Here is a 6,180-nt window from a genome sequence, read left to right on the forward strand (position 1 = left end):
TGGGTCATTGTCTTGCACTAACGGTAACGTTATTGCCCTGGTCTGAATCCTTCACCTTCACATATCACTCGTACCTCCGTTCGACATAAATTGAAATTTCCGTTCACCCTAATATCTATCGAACTGTTCATAAAGGATTTAATCCGTCTAACGAAAGAATGACCAAGCAGCATAGCAGTAATCGTCATCTTTGACAAGTCTTCCCCACATGCGTTTGTTTACAAACAATACAAATTGGCGGGCTAAGCGTCACCGATGTTTCCACGGGAAATGTTTAAATTGACAGTACTTACGGCGAAAGCCGAGGGAGGATACCCCTGCCATTAGCTAGCCTCGCCTCTTATACGTGAACCCCTTCTGTAGCAGATGCTCAGCACTCTTCCAAGTAGGGAAAAAGCTGATTTTTAAGGAGATTTTTCAAAATGTCAGCATGGAAAAATATTCTGCACAGGTCACGTGACTTTAGTACACCAAAACATCACGTGACTACTTCTATAGGGATGGACTACTTTCAAAAACGGAAAGTTATCCTCCATCCGGAACCAACAAAATATAACAAATAAAAATATCATATACCAACCAGATAATATAAATTACTTTATGCATTGCATAAATACAATTATAGTCAGACAAATACAACTGTATTATAGTCAGACACATCCAATTGTATTATAGTCAAACGCATCCAATTTTATTAAAGTCAGACACATACAACTGTATTATAGTCAGACACATCCAATTGTAATATAGTCAGACACATCAAATTGTATTATAGTCAGACACACAACTGTATTATAGTCAGACACATACAACTGTATTATAGTCAGACACATCCAATTGTATTATAGTCAGACGCATCCAATTTTATTAAAGTCAGACACATACAACTGTATTATAGTCAGACACATCCAATTGTATTATAGTCAGACGCATCCAATTTCATTAAATTTAGACACATACAACTGTATTATAGTCAGACACATACAACTGTATTATCGTCAGACACATCCAATTGTATTATAGTGAGATGCATCCAATTTTATTAAAGTCAGACACACAACTGTATTATAGTCAGACAGATCCAATTGTATTATAGTCAGATGCATCCAATTTTATTAAAGTCAGACACACAACTGTATTATAGTCAGACACACAACTGTATTATAGTCAGACACATACAACTGTATTATAGTCAGACACATCCAATTGTATTATAGTCAGANCAGACACATACAACTGTATTATAGTCAGACATATCCAATTGTATTATAGTCAGACGCATCCAATTTTATTAAATTTAGACACATACAACTGCATTATAGTCAGACACATACAACTGTTTTATAGTCAGACACATCAAATTGTTTTATAGTCAGACACACAATTGTATTATAGTCAGTCACATCAAATTGTATTATAGTCAGACATATCCAATTGTATTATAGTCAGACGCATCCAATTTTATTAAATTTAGACACATACAACTGTATTATAGTCAGACACATACAACTGTTTTATAGTCAGACACATCAAATTGTTTTATAGTCAGACACACAATTGTATTATAGTCAGTCACATCAAATTGTATTATAGTCAGACATATCTAATTGTTATTAAAGTTAGACACATACAACTGTATTATAGTCAGACACATACAACTGTATTATAGTCAGACACATCCAATTCTATTATAGTCAGACACCTACAATTCTATTATAGTCAGACGCAATCAATTGTAATATAGTAAGACACCTACAATTGTATTATAGTCAGACTCACACAATTGTATTATAGCTAGACACATACAACTGTATTATAGTCAGACAAATGGAATTATATGATAGATACAACACTCAGACACATAAAATTGTTTTATAGTCAGACACATCCAATTGTATTGGAGTCAGACACATGAAACAGTTTGGTAGTCAAAATCATAAATAATATTACAGTCAGATACAAAAACAATGTAGTATAATCAAACACAAGAAATATTATTACAGTTAGACAACATAATGTTATATTATTTCAGATGCAATTGATGTCATCAACTCACCAAGTAACACAAATAAACACATTAAAATAGGATTGATAGAAAAAGGAGAATATTTTATGGATACCTTTATTTCTTTTTTTCTTAATCTCACGAATGAAGGTAAAATGAAAATAAACGAAGACAATATATTTTATTGATACCTTTAAGTTCGAACTCCAGAGGATCTCGTAGTAGCTTCAATGCCTTCAGTGTGTAGAACATGATTACACACATTTCGCCTGTCCATCCCACACCGACCGACACACTGCCAATAAATAACGGATAGCATGCCAAAGTTTTACGAATGTTCCTGAACTGTTGGTCTTATATATAGTAAGCATAATTGGATCAAACGTTTGAAGAAAAAAATAAGGTTAGAACATATTCTTAATTTTTTATATTTATCAAACCACGGGCTTTGGTTTACTAACTAAAGCTATAGCTTAAAAGTATAAATTCCAAAAAAGTTAATATGTGTAATAGTTTTCGATTTTTAAGGTGAACATTAAAATTTATTCGAATAACATATTTATATTTTTCTTGGAAGACACAAATGTGTGTTGAGTTGTTCCATTGTGATATTCTATTATAAATAACATTAACCTGGACATTTAAGTCATAGTGACCATGACATTTGACAATCATAACCTAAGTACCAGCTTTGTTATCTTAATGTGTTCAATCAGTCATGACCTGTTCATAATGATTATTATCATTAATGAACTACATACTCTCCTAGATTTGTCCCGGGAGCTGAAAGCAAATGATACCATAGCAAAATTATGTATATTAAGTACCTTTTTAGAGTACATTGCCCGTATTTGTGTGGCCTTGGCTATTGACAGGACGTTCAGTACATCAACTTTAACGAATATGTATAAATCATCTTTCCAAAACAAACACTCTTATATATGAACAAGAAATTCCTCACAAATTTTCCAGATAACATTAAGAAACAAACGTCAAAGGAAACCAAAGTTAAACATGTAAGTCTTACACGGGTTCTTTATGTACAGAAGATATACCAAACCAGACAACATGTTCCAGTTAAAGAATATCTTGACCTCGTTATGGGAAAAAACGCCACAGAAGTAACACCAAAACATCCGCCACCCAGATGAACTGAAAAGAAAAATAGTTCTGTTATAAGCACTATTATGGCAACACAGGTGCTGAGAAGTAGACTTGCCTTTGGTCTTAATAATATCTAATCCTAATCTGTATTAAAAACACATCTATTACATCAAATACAAATTCATCAATAATCAGTTCCGATCGAGGACTGTTGTTACATTGGTTGCAAACGCCCAAAAACTACACGACAACGGCAATATTCTTATACTACGATGGAGATAAATGCATGATTTCGACCTTGACAATCTTATATGTTTCGATATGCCAGTCTTGGTGACACTTTCTAGACATAACATACACCAACATACCTTGTCTCCGGCACTCGTACACAACACACATGAAGACACGTCCTTAAATGACCTTAGCTGATAATAGTACGTTAACCAAAAAAAAGACAAAACAAACCAAACCTACTATAGCATCCAGTGGGGATAGCGCCAAGCGGGATAATGTACACACCTACAGCGTCCAGTTGGACATACATGTATGTAACCGTGATATCGTCCAGTTGGACATATGAACCCCTAATAGCGTCCAGTGGTACAAATGTTACACATTTAAGGCCATTTGGACATGTGTACCCGCTATAGCGTCCGGTTGGTCACATGTTCCCATTTCAGCGTCTATAAAACAACGTATATAAACTATATTTATTTTACAACAATTATGAAACAAGTTATTTTAACTTATATTAATCACTCTTGCTGGCCCGGATGTTAGCGCGTGGGGGGCTTAGTGTTGGAGAAAAGCGGAGTACCCGGAGAAAACCCACGTGATCGGGCAGGTAACCCCAACATTTTCAGGTCCGATCGGAGAATCGAAGCCCGGCCGCCTTAATGAAAGGCAAGTGCGCTATCCGCTGCACCACCGGACCACCCAGTGAGCGTCTAGTGAGATATATGTACCTAGTGCATCGTCCGTTAAAAAATAAATACAAGTATGTTATTGTGTCCAGTAGGGAATATGTAACTACTATAGTGTCCATTTCAATACGAAACTACATCTTAATTTGTTTTTTCGTTGTAATCAATGTAAACAAGTTATTCATCTTACCATGACGACGTCTCACAGTGAGTGATGACATCATACGCTTCGGTACCTTCTGTGCTGTTAGACTTGCACAAGACCGATATTTTAAAAAATATCTAAAAAATATCATTATCGCACTGAATGTAAATTTAAGGTAAGAATCCCGTTTTGTTGAGGTTTCTGGGTTATACAGCTCAATGGGTCTTGGGTTAATTAGCAGTTCATAAAATGTGTCTTTCCTAGACAATCATGATTCAATCCTTAAGTGATAACCATACCAGCTTCAGCGTTCAGTAGGTCGTCGACTCGACACTTGTTGAGGACAAAACAGGACGAAAACACATAGCTGGCCCTAACTATCGCTCCTAAGACCTCAGCTGATAAAAAACAGAACTTATTTTCATCAATACGTTTCTATAGTAACGCTATTTGTTAATGGCCAACTAATTTGGTTTACCAGCAGCACTTACAGTAAAACTTGTACAGTAACATTGTAGATAACTTTAAGTGTGGATATACTCTTTAACTTCAACATAAAGAGATGCTAAATGTACTTTCTACAAATTGATTTTTACATAACGGTGGCCGCTTCCCAAACATAAAGGGGATTTTCTTGGTTTCTTGGTGAATATCAATCATTTTTTCACAGGTCGAATGGATATCTTGATATTAATCAAGTAGCTATACATAGTATTCTGTTCATAACGTTTACCGGAAAAACGTGGGCTACGGCAATCCAATCTTCTACACTGCATCTCTAACACTCAAATCTGCTCTTTCGTGTGTAATTTGTTTTACAAAAAGATATTTTCTCTGTGAAAAAATAAATGTTATTTTCCCCGTGAAAACTTTTTCATTGGTTAAAATTAGAGCATATTTAATAATATTTCACGTACGAAGATAAATTCGTATCAGTAAAGTCAAAACAAGCAATCGATACACTCATGAATAGTTACTCAAAATAATAAAAATCTAAACACGCTATTCAGATATCTGATATAAAATGTAAGATGCTCCAACGCCGATATTCGAATCCCGCATACCACCATGCCAGGCTTCTAGGGGAATAAATAAGCGATAAATGGTACACTGTCATTTAGCAAGGCTCCACGAAATAGGTCCCGTTGTTATCAGATTTACTGCGTTCTGTCTTTGTTTTTTTTGTATTGAGATTGACGTCATTGCAACAGTCAGGTTCAGATAAAAGGCCGTTCATACTACTTCATTGCTAAAGCAGAAAATGGAGAAAGAAATCCTGGAGAAGAAACGTAATGTATAAAAATCGCGTATTTTATTTACGGTTATAGTATCAACGAATATTTTTCTTACGCATGCATCTTACCAATTACTGGTGAAAAAGATTGACACAGAATCATTGGTATGTTGCACATGGACAACTAAGTTCAAACTCCGGCAATCTCTACCTAACAACCATATTGCTATATATCGCATGTTGCTGATATCAATAATATGGTTAAATACATTTTAATTTCCAAGAGTGATTGGACTTGAATTCTCCAAAACAGAATAACAGAAGAACGACCTATCATGAGAAAGAACTCCTTGGTTCTGAAACGAATTCGGTAGTTAACCACGAGTTCCCTCCCCTATCCCGATATATCGCTCATATAATACACACGTGCATTTGTTTAAATAATACGGAAACAGAACACATTCTGAGCGTTAATGGTGGTTACTATTTTGAGATACTAGTAATGGGCGAGTATTGTCTGGGTGACAATGTGCATACTAGTAGACAGTTTGCAAACTGGTATATCATTCGTAAGATTAATAGAACAAACTGCGATAGGAAAGTCTTGCTGAAAAAGCTATAACAAGAGCCCAATCCCCGATTCCCCTGAAGTAAATTAGATAAAGTGTAATTTACTTATTCATGTCCTCTGTGACAATGTCATGATATAAGTATTACCTATGTGTGTAGGTGTGCTGTCCACACAACCGCAGATTATGGCCCTGCAGGT

General features: G+C 35.2%; 1 long non-coding RNA gene across 2 annotated transcripts in view; it reads right to left on the reverse strand.

The window, feature by feature from the left end:
- Nucleotides 1-522, reverse strand: part of LOC110442282 — a 17,917-nt gene extending 17,395 nt beyond the window's left edge. For both annotated transcript variants that reach the window (XR_002462000.1, XR_002461999.1), the window contains exon 1: nucleotides 294-522. This is a non-coding gene — a long non-coding RNA (uncharacterized LOC110442282). The remainder of the gene's footprint in view (nucleotides 1-293) is intronic.
- Nucleotides 523-6,180: the final 5,658 nt, after the last annotated feature.

Source organism: Mizuhopecten yessoensis, unplaced genomic scaffold, assembly GCF_002113885.1.
Source record: "Mizuhopecten yessoensis strain PY_sf001 unplaced genomic scaffold, ASM211388v2 scaffold716243, whole genome shotgun sequence".
Taxonomy (NCBI): domain Eukaryota; kingdom Metazoa; phylum Mollusca; class Bivalvia; order Pectinida; family Pectinidae; genus Mizuhopecten; species Mizuhopecten yessoensis.